Genomic DNA, 20,644 nt, shown 5'->3' on the forward strand with positions numbered 1-20,644 from the left:
GAAGTCAGTGAGCTGCGAGGGTGTACTGTGCAATTTTCGCACAGTGCATATTACAGCCTAAAGTGCTTCGTCGAGTACTGTAGTCCCGTTCATGTCACAGGGGAACGCAGTTTGCTGACGACACTGCCTGTCATTAGAGTGACTTAAATCGGAGCGAAGTTCAATACACCGTAGCCCAAACAACAACCTACGAAGCTCGAACACCAGCGCAAAGCAGCTCGAAGGGACTCTCCCAGTGGGGTGAAGTGGGGTGAGGTGGTTGCGCCCCTGTCGGCAAGCAAGTGAACTACATACGTAGAAAAAATGCCATTGACTCCCGGGCGATTGCAAAGGCCGTAAGAAGAGAAAGAGAGCGCGCGCTTCCAGTCCGGCCGTGGTTGGCCTGAGGACCTGTAAATATTGGAATAGTGCATGCCTTTTGCCAACCTGCCCATATCGAGCAGAATACTGGTAATGCGAGTACACGCGCGTGTTCTCCTTAGCTGCATAAAATATTTAAAGTGCGCAAATAACCAAAATAAGGCGTTGAAAAACGTGCGTGCAAAGAGGTTTTTTTTTTGCTTTGAAAAGTAATTTTGCAAACGCTAGCACGCGCACGCTTCTTGGCGCTTGGGTTATTTAGGAAATGGCATGTGATATGTTGCTGTGCATAGCATAATAGAGTTCTTTTATGTCTAAATACACCATGGTGCAGGCGTTTTGAAGAAGGGGAAAAAGACCAGTCTCGAGCGGCTTCTTGGAGATTCAAAGAGCACGATCCCTTTCCACAGAAACATACCCCCAGACAATTACATATAAAAACTGCAAGAACCTTCTGCTATGAGCGATTTTTATCTATTATTACTGCGATAGAAAGCACTGAGTGAGGCCTTAGACTTTTGTTTTAAAACTGTGTCCCTTTACAAGTGGAAGTTATTTCATCGTCACCCAAAATCGTACACACTTCCCGTTTTGCTTCCCGAATATATTCCTGTTTTTTTCAAAACTATTTTAAGCAGAAATTAATTGTTTTCTTTTATTAAAGCTTCGTACCCTTCGGGACCGCTACCAATAACCCAGTCTAGTCGAGCACGGCCAATGGCTTGTCCTTCCGTTCCCCTTTCAACGGTGACACCGATGTGATATATACCTTCTGGAGATCCCTCAGATCACTCATTCTGTCTAAATAATCATGAAAAAAAAGGGGCCCGAGCTTCTGGTAGATCAAAACAGACGCGTTTGCGTTGCTGAAAGAGCCTTGCCAAACATATTGAACCGTGTATTTATGTGTACGTCCCGCTTTACGGGAGACATACTCGTTGGTATACATTAATGGGTAGGGGAGTTTATTTTAAGTTTCTCTATTTTACTTCATTGCCCTAACTTCGGTTTTTTGTTAGGCGGATTGTAGTGAGAAGATAATCACGGGGGTTCTGGCAAAAGTAGGAATATTTGCTAGTTCTGGTTATTCTTTGGAAATGTTTCCTTGTTGTGTCTTTGCGTGCCTATTTTCTGTCTCAGTAGTGTGCGAACCTTGAAGGGGATTAGCCAGCCGGACTAGTGCCCGTAAACACACTAATACCCCTGTCAGACGGGAAAGTAAATGTCGTTTTCATCGAATGTCATACACCGCTCGGCGAATCAGCTCGTGATCCTGGTTCTGCATGTGGCGCGTGCACCCGCAGCGTGGCGTATTGAACACGCGGATTGGCGCAGCTGTAATGTCATTTTCCTTAAATGTCATTTAACGTGCCCGTCTGACAGAGGTATGAGCTTAGGCACGCCTTTTTTTCCCCCTATTTTTTGCTTGAATTGACCTATTGTTAAATTACCCAAGCATCAAGGAGAGTGCAGGAATTTGTGTTCCACGCGCCGCACGTGCTGGCCTCAGCACAGTAGTAACTTTTCTAAAGCAAATATCTAAAACAAATGGCATCTTGCACGCGCGTTCGTCAACGCTTTATTTTGGTTATTTACATCGCATTTTTTATACGGGGAAGGCGTGCGCGTGTGGCGCGTAGAACACCTATCCCTGCATTCTCTTTGATGTTTGGGTAATTTAGCAATACGTCTATTGTATGAACTCGCGTTTTCTGGTCAATAAACTTCAAGCCAGTGTACCCAAGCTGCGTTTGCGATTCGTTGCCTCGTCCATTTTTATTCTACTTCAGCACCCCAGGCTTCATAATTGTGCATGTGAAACATATTCGCTCCGCCAAAAAGCGGATGTTCCTTAAATTAAATGAAAGGCCGCGAACTCGGAGCGACCTCAACACGCTGGATGTTCACGGCCGGCGAGATTGTTGAGGGAAAGTCGACTACAGCGCCACCGCTATCCTCCACTTTTTTTCACTTTTTCAGGTCCTCTCGCCAAGACCGGTTTCGCGGCCGAGTGAACCAACTACCCCTCCCTAGGCGACTGTAACCAGATTCGACTATTTCAACTTTGGGGACAGTGTGGCCAGACCTTGATATAGGCATGTCTAGGTTGGGAGAATGTTTTTACGCAGAGGTGTTTTTTTAAATTTTGTGAACAGTTGCAATGAACAGAAACTAATGCTAATCTCTGAGGAAGTTAAGAACTTAATTTTTGTCTTACTGTATTAACTGAAATAACCAGTGCTGCCCTTAATTCATCTCTTAGCCATCACCATCCAATCCGAAGACAACTGGCCCGCCTGTCGCGCATTCGCATCGCAGTCGAACCTGAGTCGAACCTTCGTCGAACTTTTCCCAAGAAGTTAGAAATATTCAAACCAGGTGGAACTCGAACCTCGACCGGTTCGCGACATCCCTACGAAAAGTATGGCGACGGCGCGCGATGAAGAGGAGCGGAAGAACGACATCAATGTTTTCGCACTCACAACGCATAAGTGCTTAGGTGTCCTCGGACTTTTTCTCTCTTTTCCTCATTTTCCTGCTTTTTACGCCGCTTCCGGTGGTTGTTCTGTTTCTGAAAGAAGGATACACATTTCTTATTATTTACGTGCAGATTCGCTAAGGTGCGCACTCCTTTTCGAAAAGTGTTTTCCATTGCGGATCTTCTGGATAGATGCCGAAAGCTACTGTCTCAATAAAATAATTCAGCGGTGTGATACATTCACTTATTTGTTAGTTAATTTATTTGGAATTGGGTTTCACTGCCTGCGTTAGCACCTCTTGGGTAGCTTTAATCTTCGCGCGTGCAGACGTAATGTGTTCTTTTTTCAGTCATTTAAACGGCGTTTCCTCCAAAAACACCGACCTTCCCCAGTCGCTGCATTTCGCCAAGCCACCGTCGTCCCTGGCCTTGGTCAGATCAGAAAACGTTTATTAAAAAGATTGGGATCCGCCACACCTCTTGACTGAAGGCATCTGGTGTGACGTCTGGCCTTGGTCGTTCCCGACATGATCGAGGCAGGGACTTCTTCAAGGGTTTTCGCAAAGTGTCCCTTCAACGCCTGGACTCGCTTTCGCAGCGCCCCCGCGACGCCGATCTTCAATTTCCTCGGCGGGCTGCAGCTCCATAGAACGTCTCTTGTCCGCTGTTTTCGTTTCGTTTTGCAGCTTGCGATACGCCTGATTGCACTGATTCTGCACTTCACACCGTGATCGTCGGCTCCCCGGGCTCGAGAACTGCCTTAGTTTCTGTTTTTAAATATAATAGTTTCTATAAAAACACGCACTATACTATTACCCAAATGACAAAAACTCACGCAGCGGTTCACACCGGTTCGCAGCAGACGCTCGTTAGCTGACGCAGGAAGCAGATGGCGCGAGTCGCCGCCCGATTCAAAGGCTTCAGCTTTAGTCGTGTTCTTTGATCCATAACTCGTTTAACATTCTTTCAGAAACAACGGCTATGCAACGGCCCCGCGTGGAAGTGAAGTTGATTTCACGTCAAAGACTTCTCCACTCAACAAACAGGTACTGTTCCCAAGACTGAATCGTTAGGTGCGAGGCGATAGCATTGACATAAACTGCGCAAGGCCCTGCTCATGGCCGTGGCATCATGTGACACTGTTTGAACGTCGACTTTTCGCGCTTTTTGGCACGAGTAGCGTCATCTGAAGTCGTAAAAATGGGGCACTCGCCTGACCATTTTAAGCATTAAACGAACCAATTAAAATTAAAACGAGACTTGCCGGTAAAGTACTAATGGATCCATGTAGCGATGCAGCCGAGTTGGTTCATGTTTATAAACTGATAGCAGCGCGCAAAAAAATAGACAAAGGGAGGAATCGACAGGACGAGTGCCGAACTTCATCTAAACAATATGAAAAAAGTAAAGCTATACCCACTCCGTAGTGCACTTAGGCCGGAAATGGCTATACGCACTACGCGAAACTCATATAAAACGAATGATTACAACCAGTTTTGTAAGCGGTGGCATAGCATAGTTTCTTTTTTACTTCATGTCCGTCTGTGCAGTTTTGTACTTCGCGACTCGCATAACGTTACATGTTAAGTGGCTTGAATGTTTCGTGCAACAAGGAGTGAGAACTGGGCGCTGCCAGCCAATCGAGTCGACATGAAGTATTAATATGCAGCGATTGTGTATTGATTTGTTTTGATTGTATTTTTTGCCATGCATTAAAGATGTAAAAAAGAGTACTGTTCGGGTACGTAGAGCAGTATATATAGCTCCTTCGGAGCAGAGTAGCGCAATCTAGAATGCCATCTCTCGGCGGCTAGCGGCGAACGCCCGGGGGTTCCAACTCCGGTCACAAATGCATGGGGAACGGGAGAAAATCGCTGTTTCTTGATTATTTTGGGGATGTACGGAACGACAATAGTTTTTGACATAATAAAAGAACAGTTTACAATATTTTGCTCGAAGTTTATTTCCATGTAATGACTTAACTCTTTTTTTTTTTTAATTGCCCGAGCGGCATCATGCAGCAGACGACGCGGCAACGTCACAGCGTTTACGTGACCCACTCCGGTCAATCCATAAAGTTCATCTCCGCTGCGTAAAACAATCGCCTGCTTCAAACGCCATTGCCTTGGAACTTACGTTCTCAAACTTTTCACGCGCATCCAATATTATTGAAACTTTGGTAAAGTGTTTAGTGCTTTACCAACTTCACGACAGTCTAGTTTCGAAAAGTGTAAACTCTGCGTCTATTTTTTAATATTGTGTGTTGCGTCGATCTCCATGAATTCTCCCATAGGGCGGGCTGCCTCCTGGAACCCTGAGTACCACGTGACTCGCGCCGAGCTGCTCTGTCGGCCGTGTTGTCGGCGAAACACGCGGATCAAAGGATTGCGCTACTCTGCTCCGTAGGAGCTATATACTGCCCTCGTGTTACGGCGTCTGCTTCCTGCGCAAGTGGACGCGGGTTTGATCCGCGGTGGAGGCCTCCTTTTCTTCTTTTTTTTCTCTCTAACATTTTGTTTTGTCGAGGCATTTGGCGATATTTACGACATTTCTTTTTTACGATCGACACTGAAAAAGAAAAAGAATGTTGTCGACGAAACTTTGCAGAACTAAATGCTATGGGACTCCCTCTCCAAAGGTGCAGTCGGGGACAGCGGGGCTTGGGTTGCCAGGTGGACGCCGCGAAGCAGCGTGTACGGGTTAAGTTCTGTAATTAACAGTCACACACTGTCGCCGCGAAGCGGCTTGAACGCAGGCGGGGGGGGGGGGGGGGGGGAGGGGGGCGTTAACGAGCTCCCCAGTGGTACACGCGCCGTTCGAAAAGGGTGACCCAAATGGCAATGAGCTCTACGCGTAGTGCGTATAGCCATTTCCGACCGAAGTGCACTACGTAGTGCGTATAGCTTTACTCATATGAAAATGAAAGTTACGTCCGACGAAACCTTACCCCAAGGTTCTGAGTTACGTCCGACGGGACTCGAAATGAAAATGAAAGTTACGTCCGACGGGCATAAAAGTTAAATTTGTGTCCTGTGTAACCTACGCAACCTCATTGAATGCTAGGCTTTACTGCCGATGCACGACGTCACCCCGAAAATATCGTGAATTATTATTACGTTCCGTCTGATGCAATATTCGTTAATATGGCGGCTCCATCCGTACCTCCAGGTTTGTTGAGGGAGCTGGAGTGGGTTCCTCGTGCATCGGAGCTGCTGAGGCGGCCGAGTTCGATGCCCCTCACCTTTTTTTCTCGTTTTTTTTACTTCCTTTACGACATCCTTTTCTCCTTTCAAGACGATTTTTCGCTAGGCTTGCTTTTAGCAGACGCGGACGTTCGAAGCAATTATTCGGAGAAATAGAATGGTAATGTGATGCGAAAGTGTGCTGTTTAGAGCATCTGGGTTTCCGGCAGACTTGTAGACAACTGGCATAATCTTCACGTACCACTCAAATCACCACGCGCACTAGCTTTGGCAGTGTTTTCTCCCAGACTCTTTGAAATAAAGAGCTATTTCGAGGGGGCCGCCCGGGTATGAGAATGACAATATACTCTCATTCTTTAGCCATATCAACTTTGCTCCCAGCAGGGACCAGCAAGGGTACAAGCAGGTGTAACAAACGCGGCAAGGATATAGCAAGAAATGCTTTCATATCGAAAAACAAGCAAAAAATAAATTGTCCTTAAAAAGGGGATGCCCAGCTTCAGCAGCCTCGATGTGCGAGGAACATACATGAGCCCCCTCAGCAACGCTAAAGGTACATATAAAGGTGAGATTTTAACCGATTCACGAATGCTGCATCGAACGTAACGCAGTAATAATTCACAATAATTTTTTTTTATGTTTACATCTTTTATTGGCCTTAAAGCGAAACATAGGTTGCGCAGATTACACAGGACGTAACTTTTAACTTTTATTTCGGGTTCCGTCGGACGTAACTTTACTCTTTCTTTCGTCGGGGCTGGGTACCTTGTAGTCATTGAGCACGCGGCGTCGGTGCAGGGCACGGGGGCTGGGCACCTTGCAGCCCATTGCTGCACGTGCGAGCGCCGGCCAAATTCCATTATTTCCATTATTAAAAGCCACGTAAATGCCTTTGCGAGCGACATTTTTGAGGCCCTGGCCATTAAGGAAAGCGCCAATGGCTGTGTGAGCATGCCCTCCATCCCGGTCAGCAAGAGAGAAAGCAATTTTTTTATATGGCACGGCTCCGTGAAAGGAAATAAGAGCGATATGTGTCGGGCGGTGGTTTGTGGGTTGGGTCAGGGAGGTGTTAGTGACCAAATTTAATAATTTACTTTAATTTATTTTAATTTGGTAGTGTGATGTAAGGATTTAGGGTGATTTATTGGTATTGCTCTAGGTGAGAATCTTTGGGTTAAGGTGATGAAGAGGAAGTATAAAGTCTCAGTTGATTGTAAGCGACGTGTATGTCTCTGTTTCTCCCCGTCTGTGTTTTGTCCCTATCGTTCTAGCTGACCATTTACGTTTGTACTATATGCTCGAGTATCAAAGAGAAACTCTTGATCCCTATCAGAAATGAACTCATTTAGAGATGCAATCACTTTTTCATTCTCAAGTCATGTGCTAACAGATGTTGGCATCTGTTCCAAAAGCCCCAGTGGCTGCTCCAAACAAATATTTTGCCTGCTACAGAACCTGCTACAAGAGAACAAATACCGCTTCTATCACTGATGGTGGAAGACTTCTCTAGGGCCGCCTGCAGATTTGGTGACGCCACGCACACCTTAATTAGCATCAAGTGAGAAGAATCAAAAGGCAAGAGTCTCTTCGCAGTGCAAGAGTGATAGAGCCAACACACATGGTGCACAGTGAACTTCAATTTTTGGACAAGAGTCTCTTCGCAGTGCAAGAGTGATAGAGCCAACACACATGGTGCACAGTGAACTTCAATTTTTGGTCAAGAAACGACAAAAACGTTTGCACACAAACACCGCCTTGGCGTTTGTGTGTAAACTTTAGTCGCCCAGTGTGTCGCGTAAAAGCATGCAACACTTAATTGACAATGCAATCATTAGAAGCCCCCTCAGACGTTTTGGTTACTTCCAGGCAATCGTCAACAAATCGAAATACCTTACTGGCACTGCTCGCACCCCAATTCCCGCTAATGGTTTGGTTTTGGTCAATCTTTGCCGGAGAAATGTTGCAAAGTACTCGACCTACGCATGCGCCTATAGAAATTCCTTCTTTTTGTAAATTATATGCCTTCAAACAGAACGAAGGTCGACTGAAAGCAGTTCCAAGAAACCATCAACACCGACACCGCTAGTGTTCTGGAACTTGGCCACACCGTCTTCGTCGACACACTAAGGCACCGCCTGGAAGAGGCTCTCATGGTGAACAAAGTAAAACTAATCAACTATGTCAATAGAAAATGCAGGCACATTCACGCGGGTACCGGAATTCAAGTACTCAACCACCGCCTCTGAGTTTCGTTTTAAAAATGGGTCACTATGTTGCAGGGTAGTTAATTGCTTCAGAAGGTATTGGCTCACCAACCGCTGCCATGTCCCTCTTTCTGCTACAATGGTCCTAAAAGGTGAACCCTCCTTATGGGTTTTAGCCGTGAAACATGCTTTTAGCTGCCCATCATTGCTTTTATTTATGTCCCTTTCCAGGGATATAAAGTGTTATGTTAAAGAACCCTGAAGAACATTTTTTTTAACAATGTGGTTGGAACATGCGTTATCAAAAAATTAATTTGAAGCGAAAAAAAGATTTCTAAGAGCAATTTTGACTTCGCGAGTCGCGATTCAGTCGGCGCTCACGTCCTTTCCACTTGTTTTCTCTTTTGGCCTTTCAGGCGCGTGGAGGAGAGCTGGATCGGCTTTGCCTTCATGCTGATGTGGAAAGCGCGAATGACCATCTCGTTGAGCAAATGACCATTCCGTGATGTCATAGACTTTGCGAGCAGAATTTCAAATGAATCCCTTGCTATCAATGTTGCTCTAAAAATTATATTTTTTTCGCATAAAATTTTTTTCTTGACACGCGTATCCCTACAAGGATGTTTAAAAAAATTGTTATTTTCAGGGGCCCTTAAAGGGGTACTCCGGCGATTTTTGAGCTACCTCAACTAACTATATTTTCTGGCTCCCCGGCCTTTACCGTTTCTGGTATGCTATTTAGTATCGTGAAATTCATAATAGTTATTGCGAAATCGGCAAATGAAAATGAAGCAAAAACAAATATTCAAATAAACCCGCCCTTTTCAGGGCCGTGACGGCAGTGGAAGGTGAGCTTGCCACTCGGGCGAGCAGTCAAAAAATAGAATATGCCAATCATTTGTTCCGTGCTGGAGCGCGGGGACTGGAGCGAGCTTCCAAAGCATTCATTTGACACCATGAAACTGCTTCGAATCAGTTGGAAACAAATTCTACAGTCAAAAGAGAGAACGCCTGCACTTCCACTGACGTCACTTTTTCATTGTTGCCAGTAGAGACTTTCAGTTTGAAAAACACGGTGAGGACCAAAATTGTAAATTCAATAACTTCGTGAAAAAAAATTATTTTGACCTAATATTTGGGATACTACTTTGGCGATGTTGTTTGACGAGTATAGCAAAATTTCAAGCAAATCGGGGACCAGGAAGAAATCGGTGGAGTACCCCTTTAAAGGGCCCCTAAAATCAAAAAAAGAAAAAGTTTGTTTTAAATAGTTAGGCTGGTTCACGAGTGGTAAAAAATAAATTTTTTACCACTTGTGAATGGCTACAGACGTCTCATTTAATTATGATTCAAACTAGAGCACTTGCAGTGATCTGTTATGTAGTTTTTCTTAGACAAAAAAGAGCTTATTTGCAATCAAAATTCTATTTGTTGCGTAACAAAGATGTTTAGACAGCGGGAAGGGCCATTATGGCATCTGACGTCTTTGGCGTAGATGGGCTGCCAACTTTTGTTTTCACGAACTTAAAATTTATACTGGTGATTCATGGCACAGTGCAATGTATAGACCAGCTTAGCCATTATCGCAACAAATATAAATGGTTTGTCTGGTGGCTGCATATCGAAATGCTATACGGCAACGAGCAGAGAAGCATGACAACATGAGACACGGGAGGTCAGTGGTGGACAAGAACAACAATTCGATTTTAAAGCATATGAGTGGTCCTTAAAAAGAACGTTTTCTGTTCCGAGATATTCCACGCTTTCTCCATAATGGTGGCGTTAAACTTCGTCAAGGGGCTCAACACCAGACAGGTCACTCTCGGATGGGGCGTTTTCTCCATCCAGCTGGATGACGATGGGCTGGATGTGGGCACTTGTGGCACCCCCTCGTCGGAACGTTGCTTCAATGTCAAGAACGTGCCTGACAGCATCAATCCAGTTGTCAGTGGTGGCCTTGTCACCACTGACAACTCACCAAAATGCGCACTGTTCAAGAAACAAGCTTCAAAACGGCCTTAGGATGAGCAGCACCGCGACCGCCAATAATATATATAAGTTCTTATTCATACAATGCCCCACCGGCTAAAATGACTGTTCTGAAGAGCCCCTCACAAAAAAAGCAAGGACTCCACCGGGTTATTTTCCAAACTTCACCTTGCGACTACGTAGTGGGACCTGCGCAAGCTACAAATGACTATTGCCACTGTTGCCACGCTGCGCCCGTCCAGTCGCCTCTAGCCCTTCACTCCTGGCGACTCACACTTTGACCTAGTGGGCCCAACCTTCCGCCAGGGTTGCCATCTCTGAAGACGCGACAAAGTGGCGGAGAGGTGATGATGTGGCGACGAAGTTACGCGCTCTAAGTACCCCATGCTTGCTCGCGAAAAAGCTGGTGTTAAGAGTTTATCCTCTGTGATTTCAGAAACTCCAATCCGTTTCCTAATTCGCTAACTGCAAACACTCCCACAATAGAGAAATACGTTTTATTTATGCACTCATTCTTTTGCTGTGGAGAAATTGTGTAAAAAATTGAGTGCGATAAAACTTACAAAATTTTGAAATGTTTATTTAGCATGGCAGGTTATAGCTTTGATTTATAAGTGTGACCAAGTCAGATAAAAAGGTAAGATGGGGTAATATAAACCCGCTTATGGCCTGAATGTTCATCGAGACTGAATGTCCAATCGGTTACGTGACGAGCGACCCTGAATGTCCAACGAGACGAAAGATCCAATCGAGACGGAATGTCCATCGAGTCTGGATGTCCAACAACACGAAAGGTCCAACCGAAACGGAATGTCCAACGTGCCTGAATGTCCAACGAGACGAAAGATCCAACCGAGACGGAATGTCCAACGAGCCTCAATGTCCAGCGAGTCTGAATATCCAACAAATATAGAATGAACCTTGCATAAAGTTTAGAAGACATTTCTTTGTTGAATAGTAGGATTACTGATAGTTAGGGTGGTGAAACACGCGTTCGATGAAATGGGGAACCGGACGTTTCGGTGCGGAGATATCGGTACGCGATCATTTCGGTACGTGGTCGCTTCGGCACCGGCCATTTTAGTACCGGGATTTTTTATGCACGGCTATTTTGGTGTGCCGCTGAGTGTGTCCCACTGACGTTGCCTCTGTGAAGTCTCCAAAATGAAATTAAAATTATGGTCGTGTATTTTGTAGACTTCATAAAAACACCCAAAACAATGCATTTATTGTTCGTTTTAGATATCTAAAAATAAAGATAATTTCAATATTTAAAAAAAAATTACATTTAAAAGGTCACACATGTCACAAGATTAAATACTGAACTAGTTGACCATTGACAATCTGTCACGCGTTTGATTTTAAAAGGTCGTAATATCTGGAGCGGAAACAAATGTAGGGCCCACGAGAGTTCTCAGAATCGTTAATCCTGCTTATCCTCAGCCACAGTCTTTCCGTATTGTATGAGTTGCTGTATTTTTCTTATTCGTGTCCCTAGTCCCGCAAAGATGGTGTCCCTCGCATGGAAGAAAAACGACTAACTGAATTGTTAGTATTATAAATTGTTAGGTGAATTCGGTGCAGTATGTGTAATTACACTAAATTGTAGTTTTTGTTTTCTTCTTTTTTACAAAACGAACGTGAATATTTTGGACATTTCTGATTGGATTTCTCGGTCCCCAGAAACAAAAATCCGAGCCTCTTATCAAAATCAGCGATAGAATACAGCGTTCCTTTCATTAAGCCTTTGTGCAGGTGAGGGCCTCAAGTGGTGAGCTTTTGTCCGGTGATTGTCCGGAGGATTCGGCACATTGATTCTTATCGCGACGATTGGTGTCGCACACTTCGGCCACCAAAGCGATTGCTGTCGCAGTGAACCATGTATTATGCAACAAGTAGGTAAGATTAATAATTAATACTGTCACGGGTGGTGACCAATAAACAATAAATAAACAGAAAGAAATAAACGTTTGATGTGGTGAACTTGGGCCATAAATAAAAGGGTACAAAAGATAATAACAGAGCGTCGCGGGCGTCGAAGTCGGCGTAGCAGCAGAGTCGAACGCTGGGCGAAAACTGACTCCGGCTTGCCACGCGGAGCCGCTTTTGTACACGCGTTGGCTTCTGGAGCATTCGACGTAGAAGGTTCGACGCGTAGAACATTCTAAACTCGAATCAGCTAGACGGTTTTCGAATTCACCAGAACATCACATTACAGTGTCAACAAAATGCGTATCCGCGACCAGGAATCGAACCCTGACCCTTCGCGTGGGAGGCAAGCGCGATAACCGTTAGGCTACGGCCGCGCTGCCTACTTGGCGCGCGGCATTATTCCCCCCTTAAAGAAGTGCATCGCCCCGATGCAACACCAAACAAAACAAAGCACATAAAAAGAACGGCAAACTAAAGAGTTATTTGAAACACATAAGATCCACAGTCCTATCGAGCGTAGTACGGCTTCAGGCGCGCGACGTGGACGACTTCAGGTCGTGGTGGGCGGCGTGATGATGTTCTTGTTCCGTCGGGCATTACCTCGTAGTTCAGCTCGCCGAGGCGACGAAGTACCTTGTATGGTCCAAAGTACCGTTACAGCAGTTTCTCTCTGAGGCCGCGGCGACGGATGGGCGTCCACACCCACACCCAGTTTCCGGGCTGGAAGTGAACGTCCCTGCGACGAAGGTAGTAGCGGCCCGCGTCGACGCGTTGCTGGTCTTGAATCACGAGTCGGGCGAGCTGGCGGACTTCTTTGGCGCGTTCAGCAACCACCGGGGCGTCGTCGCTCTGATTGTCAGATGGCTCATGGGGCAGCATTGCGTCCAGCATGGTCGTTACCTTCCGACCATGTACCAGCTGGAAAAGGGTGAATCCAGTGGTCTCCTGAACCGCCGTATTGTAGGCGAACGTGACGTAGGGCAGCACCTCGTCCCACGTCTTGTGCTTAATGTCGACGTACATAGAGATCATGTCGGCGATTGTCTTGTTCAGTCTCTCCGTCAGCCCGTTGGTCTGCGGGTGGTACGCAGTTGTACGACGGTGGCTGGCGTGACTGAGTCGGAGGATTTCTTGGGCCAGCTGTGCCATGAACGATGATCCGCGATCAGTAATCAAAACTTCTGGAGCGCCGTGCCGGAGGACGATGGACTCGATGAAAAACTTGGCGACTTCAACAGCCGTGCCTGCTGGAAGGGCTTTCGTCTCGGCGTACCGTGTGAGATAATCGGTGGCGACGATAATCCAGCGGCTTCCCGACGTTGACGGTGGAAAAGGGCCAAGTAAATCCATTCCGATCTGCTGGAACGGCATAGACGGGGGAGAAATCGGATGCAGAAGTCCTGACGGCTTCGTCGGCGGTTTCTTGCGTCGCTGTTACTCGTGGCATGATCGAATGTATAGGTGAACGGTCTTCGGTAGCCTCGGCCAGTAGTATTTTTCTCGAATCCTGGCGAGCGTCCTGCTGTATTCAAGGTGTCCAGCCGTTGGGTCGTCATGGCATCCTTGGAATATTTCATCTTGAAGGCTGGCAGGAACAACCAACAGCCATGCTGTGTTGTTGTTGACGAAGTTCTCCTTGTACAGCACCCCTTGCCGCATGGAGAATGTATTCAGTATTCTTAAAAAAGCACGGGGAACCGAACTCGCTTGTCCCTCTAAGTGCTCGATGAGCACTCGCAGTTCAGGGTCGTCTCGTTGGAGTGCTGCCATGTCGCTGACGTCCAAAGCGCCGAGGAAACACTCATCGTCGTCGTCTTCGATACAGGCAGGTCCGGCCTCGACAGGAGCTCTTGACAGGCAGTCGGCGTCATTGTGCTTCCGGCCGGACTTGTACACAACGGTCATGTCGAAGTCTTGCAGTCGCAGGCTCCACCGGGCGAGGCGTCCGGAGGGGCTTTCAGATTCGCGAGCCAGCAGAGCGAGTGGTGGTCCGTGACCACGCGAAAAGGACTTCCATAACGATATGGGCGAAACTTTGTTATTGCCCAGACGACAGAAAGGCATTCCTTTTCAGTTGTTGAGTAGTTCCTCTCCGCCTTAGACAGCATCCGACTCGCGTATGCGGTGACTCGCTCTGCCCCGTCCTGCCTTTGAACTAGCACCGCGCCAAGTCCGGTGTTACTGGCGTCCGTGTGGATCTCTGTATCAGCGAACTGGTCGAAATGGCCAAGAATCGGGGGCGTCTGGAGTCTTCGTTTCAGCTCATCGAATGACCGCTGGTGTTCGTCTGTCCATTCGAACTTTACGGCGTCCTTCGTGAGGTGCGTCAGCGGTGCGGGCAGCTTGGCGAAGTCCCGAACAAATCGTCTGTAGTAGGCACAAAGACAGAGGAATCTTCTCACGGCCTTCTTGTCAGACGGCAGCGTAAATGCAACTACGGCGTGGGTCTTCTCGGGGTCCGGGAGAACACCTTTGTTGCTCACGACGTGGCCAAGGAACTTAAGTTCACCATAGGCGAATCGACACTTTGTCGGCTTGAGTGACAGGCCGGCGGTCTTGATGGCTTGAAGCACGGCTCGAAGTCGTTTCAGGTGCTCGTCGAAATCTCGTGAAAATACCACGACGTCGTCGAGGTAGACGAGGCAGCTCTGCCATTTCAGACCTGCCAGCAAGGTGTCCATGACACGGTGGAAGGTGGCTGGCGCTGTACAAAGCCCGAACGGCATCACTTTGAATTCGTACAGTCCGTCGGGAGTGACGAAGGCAGTTTTCTCCCGGTCGCGTTCGTCGACTTCAATCTGACAGTAGCCACTCTTCAGGTCTATCGACGAAAAATATTGGGAGTGGCGCAGTCGGTCTAACGTATCGTCGATGCGGGGGAGCGGATAGACGTCCTTCTTCGTCACAGCGTTCAGTCGACGATAGTCCACGTAGAACCGCAGGGTTCCGTCCTTCTTCTTTACAAGGACGACTGGGGACGCCCGTGGACTTCTTGAGGGTTGAATGATGTCGTCGTCGAGCATTTCTTGGACTTGATCCTGAATCACCTTCCTTTCCTTTAAGGAGACTCGATACGGCGACTGATGGACATGGAGCGCGTCGTCGTCGGTAATAACGCGATGTTTCGCCATTCGTGTTTGGCGAACTTTCGACGACGTGGCAAAACAGTCACTGTATTGGGCGCGGAGATCAACCAGTTGCCGGCGCTTAGGAGCTGGGAGCTCGGAGTTAATGTCGATAGGCGGCGGCGGCGTGCTGTTCTGTTGTGACGGCGAGGTTTCTTCGGAGACTGCGGTGACCACGGCTGGCGCCTGAAACTCTTCAATGTGGCCCACAGTGGTACCCTTCGTTAGGTGCTGCGGCTCCACTCGGAAGTTTGTCACAAGAACAGTTGTACGTCCTTCTTGGAGATCCGTTACGCCTCGTGCGACGCCAATTCCTTTCTCAAGGAGCAGTTGGACGCTGCCTTCCAGAAGAGCTTCACCGTGCATGGCTGAGTCGGTTATGACGGTGACGAAAACACTCGACCGCGGCGGTAAGTTCACATGGTCGGCGATAACTCGGATCGCGGTTGACGTCGTGTTGGTCTCCACCGGCGGTAAAACAGGCTTTCGCAGCGTCAGCTGGTTTGCCCCGAGGTCGATGACGGCGCCATACTCGCAAAGAAAGTCCATTCCGAGGATAACGTCCCTTGAACAGTCTTGCAGAACGACGAACTTCACAGGGCACATCTCACCGTGGATCTCGACGCGAGCAGTGCATCTCCCGACTGGTGTGAGGAGGTGTCCTCCGGCGGTTCGTATTTGTGGTCCATCCCATGGCGTGGTGACTTTTCGAAGGTGGCGGTAGAGTCTCCCACTCAAGACCGAGTAGTCTGCTCCGGTGTCCACGAGTGCTGATGCGTCGTGGCCGTCAATGACGACGTTTAGGTTATTGGACACCGCTGCAGGGGCGTCATTTCGGTCTCTGGTAGCGTTCGAGTGGGGGCCCTCCGACGTTCGTGAAGGATCTTGGCGTCGGTCGTCTTCGGCCACTCCACCTCCAGGGGTTGCCGCGCCTAGTTTCCCCGGCGTGGAGCGAGGGGCAACAGGCTTTCACGTCGGGGTCGGTGCATCGGCGGAGCTGGACGCCGTGGCGAAGGCGACCGGAACTCTCGGCGGGACGCAGGCTCGGGGGACTGAGGTCGTCGCAGGTACTCGTCGATTTCCCGAGGCCTTTCACCATAACGGGGTCGCGGGTCGTTCGGGTGGAACCCGCGCAGCCCGAGTCGACGGTATGGGCATCGGCGGTAGGTGTGGTCTGCTTCCCCACAGTGGAAGCACAGAGGGCGTCGGTCGGGCGTTCGCCACACATCGGTCTTCCGGGGTGCGCGGGGCTCCTGACTGGCGTACTGGAGCTGGTCGTTGCGGCGTCGGTCGTGCTGCGGCGCAGGAGAGTGACGTCGGGGCGGCGCAACATAGGCTCGAGGAGGAGGCGGTGGCCGTCGGGCCACTGCGGTGTAAGTCAACGTGGGCTCCTCGGTGGCTGCCACGGCGACGGGAGCCTCTGGTTGGATGGCCCTCTGAACTTCTTCCCGCACAACCTCGGCAATGGAGAGCGTCGCTGGTCGGTTTGCAGCTGGCAGCAATCGGCGGATTTCCTCCCGGACGACCTCCCGGATGATTTCGCGGATGTCCGTACCAGGAGCGTTTTCGCCGCTAAGCAGAGCGGTTGCAGTGGCGCTTGGATGCCGCTGGTAGTGGGAAGCGCGCGCTTGGAGGGCGCGCTCAATTTTTGTTGCCTCGGTGACGAAGGCGTCGACGGTTGCCGGCGGGTTGCGGACGAGGCCTCCGAAAATGTCATCTCTGACCCCGCGCATGAGAATTCGTAGTTTCTTCTCTTCGGTAGCCCGAGGGTCGGCGCGGGCACTCAGGCGCAGAACGTCCTCTACGAAGCCGGTGACGCTCTCGTTGGGGCCCTGGGTTCTGGTTCGCAGTAGGTCCTCTGCTCTCTCTCGGCGGTGGTGGTTGCTGAACGTAGCCTTGAGATCGGTCTTGAAAATGTCCCACGACGTCAAAGAGGACTCATGATTCTCGTACCAGTGCTTGGCGGTACCCTCAAGCGAAAAATAGACGTTGTGCAGGCGCTGCTCGTCGGTCCAGCAATTGTAGCGGGCAACGCGTTCATACTGGTCAATCCAGTCTTCGACGTCTTCGTATTGCTCGCTGTGGAATGGAGCAGCCGTGCACGGTGCGACGGGCAGATAAACGACGGTTGGAGCGGCCGGGGTCTCCGACTGGTTGGCCATCGTCGTCGTCCTGGTTTGCCTGGTCCGGGGTGGCAAGGGTCCTGATTCCGGGGGTAGGCCAAGGTTCCGGCGACTTAATCGGATCTCGGTCTGGTCTTCGTTGGGTTCTTGGGGGCTTGTGTTCGGACTTGCACTGCGGGAACTCGGAGGGGAGCGCTGCACGGGCATGCCGTTACCCCGCACCTCCACCAAAATGTCACGGGTGGTGACCAATAAACAATAAGTAAACAGAAAGAAATAAACGTTTAATGTGGCGAACTTGTGCCAAAAATAAAAGGGTACAAAAGACAATAGCAGAGCGTCGCGGGCGTCGAAGTCGGCGTAGCAGCAGAGTCGAACGCTGGGCGAAAACTGACTCCGGCTTGCCACGCGGAGCCGCTTTTGTACACGCGTTGGATTCTGGAGCATTCGACGTGGAAGGTTCGACGCGTAGAACATTCTAAACTCGAATCAGCTAGACGGTTTTCGAATTCACCAGAACATCACATTAGAGTGTCAACAAAATGCGTAGCCGCGACCAGGAATCAAACCCTGGCCCTTCGCGTGGGAGGCAAGCGCGATAACCGTTAGGCTACGGCCGCGCTGCCTACTTGGCGCGCGGCAATACAATACTTTTTAGGATTGGCCTCCGTCGTTTCTGCCTTTTCTCGTCACGTGGCATGCAGAAATCGCACCGATACGCGTCCAGGTAGCATACCAAGGCTGCGATCAGATTTCAACTGTTTCTACCTCTGTCACAGAGCCGCTGCGACAGTGCGACCGTGATTTATTCATGTGCGCACATTACAAGTCCATATATGACCACGGGATCAGGAAGTCATTCACTCGCTCGGTCTTCCCAAATTCCATAATGCTAGAGTTGCGAGTGAACATATCCACGAAGAACCCGACTTTTCTAATTTTGAATAACCCGAGTACGATTCACAATCGGAGCCTTGCCAATTCCGAGAGCTGCGTTTGTCATCCTCTCTTTTTTTGGAAAGGTCTCATTGTTGACCCCCACTGTCACCGGCAATCCACACACCCTACCCTAATCAACTCTTTTCGACAGTTCGACAAACGGGCACTTTCGCCCCATTCTTCATTCTGCGAATTGGTCTAGGGCGAAGTGCCCTATTCGACAAATTGTCCTTCTTCCAGTTGTCCAGAGACCAATGGAATTTCGACGAATTGGCCGGATTCGTGGTGCAATACGGTTCCTCTACAAGAATAGAAAGCCACGTGGAATGATCTATTGTTATATTCACACATGATGCAGGCTATTAGTGCATCCGGGTGTGAATCTTCTGCTGCACGCCGAGATAGATGCGTTCGCGTCCTTTATCAGCAGTCAAGCTTCCACCTACCAAGACGTCATGAACTACCTCGACAGGATGGAGAGCTTTGGAGTGCTTCCATAAGCCAGTTAAATTACATGGGCCTTTGAAAACCACTATGCATGTCACATGCAAAAAAAAGTTGTGTACTGCGTCATACTAGTACTATTGCTTGGGATACGGTCCATTCGTCACATGCACACTCGTCACAGGACGATTGGCCACAGGACGATTCGTCACACAGGAACATTCGTCATAGGATGACTCGTCACGCGGCCAACCGGTCCCACAATAGTTCGTCCCCCCAAAAATGTATTGTTCAATTTGGTTCGGGCGGACAAAGGCGAAGAATTTGTAACGAACGTTTTAGCTTCTGATTCGGTCCCGAACATTGAATGTTGGTTGGGCCTCACAAAGTCGGTCACCTCTTATCTTAGCATGTCTTTCGCTTCTCGAGGTCAAAGAATTCGTAACAGACGTTTTAGCTGTCTGGGTCCGTCCTGAACGGTGAATGCGGAGGCCATATAAGAGCGACTATTTTGGAACTCAGACTACATTCAAAAGGATGGAGGTGATCGCAACAGAGAGAGGTAGAGCCATGATGCTGCACGAGGGGTACTCGTACACATTCGGCAGAAGCAATTCCGGTACTTGTTGGTTTTGTCGAATAGGTGTATGCAAGGCAAAACTAAAAACTAATTTGGCTGCCAGTCGGATTATTGCTCGTTCAAGCCTGCAACTGAGCTCAACCTGCTGAAGACCCGTAATATAATGAAAGGAAAAGCGGATGAGTATTGTAATATTAGTTTATATAACCATTGGTTTACGTGACAGTGGAAAATCGTGAAACTCCTCATCAGGGTATGTTGGCAGATGTTGAAATTTACAATTTACTATCGTCCCCTGCTCGATCAATGTGACCAGTTGCCCGCATGACGAGTCATCCTGTGACGAATGTTCCTATGTGACGAATCATCCTGTGACCAATCGTCCTGTGACGAATGCGCATGTGACGAATCGTCCTCGTCCCCTATTGCTTTACTCACTGATATACAAACCAATTGGCAGAAAATGCATGCGTATGTAAACTACCGACGACTGCTGTGTACATTGAGTAGTTGTCTGTTGCAAAAATAAAAGAACAAAAATTTTAAAAAAATTGTCAAATTCGCATAATTGTTTTGCATTTACTCAGGAATTGTCGGGTCACACCCCACACCACCCCCATGCATTTATAGACGCGTTAGATGTAGATTTTATTTTTAAGAAATATATCTATATTTGTTTTATTAGTGGGAAATTACGCTTGCGAAAACTGTTGATGCCTTCGAACCACAGCTCCCAAAGCTGCTTTAAAAAAATTAAATATTGACTTTGCGCATAGTCTGCGCTGGCGGGTGGTCATGTGTTTACAGTGCGGGTCTCCGTATCTAGCTCATCTGTATAAATCGAAATGGGCAGGGATGAGGACTGAACTAGAAATTCCTGGGATCTGAAGCGCGGCTTTCATAGATGTTCCCCAATTGCGATGCACTAAAACACGCGGACATTGACTCCCTATTATATATTTCGAATTGGCTGACCTATATCATCGAAACATTCCAAACATTTGAACTGTTAATATCAAAGAAGCGTTTGGCGTCGTACAATCGACACCTTAACCGATTGGTACATAGTTGCGCATCGGCACTCGGCTAACTAACCATCATGTCTTCCTCTAGATGAAATTACATTTGTGTCTGCTCTGTTTCTTTGTCGGTCCGTCAACGTCGGCTTTTTTGGCACGACATTTGTAGTATGATGAAACTACGGCAATGCTTGCAGGAACGCGGACTAAATATACACACAAGTCTGTACATTAACGAAGGAAAATT

Source organism: Ixodes scapularis, unplaced genomic scaffold, assembly GCF_016920785.2.
Source record: "Ixodes scapularis isolate PalLabHiFi unplaced genomic scaffold, ASM1692078v2 PGA_scaffold6__148_contigs__length_123643588, whole genome shotgun sequence".
NCBI classification, from domain to species: domain Eukaryota; kingdom Metazoa; phylum Arthropoda; class Arachnida; order Ixodida; family Ixodidae; genus Ixodes; species Ixodes scapularis.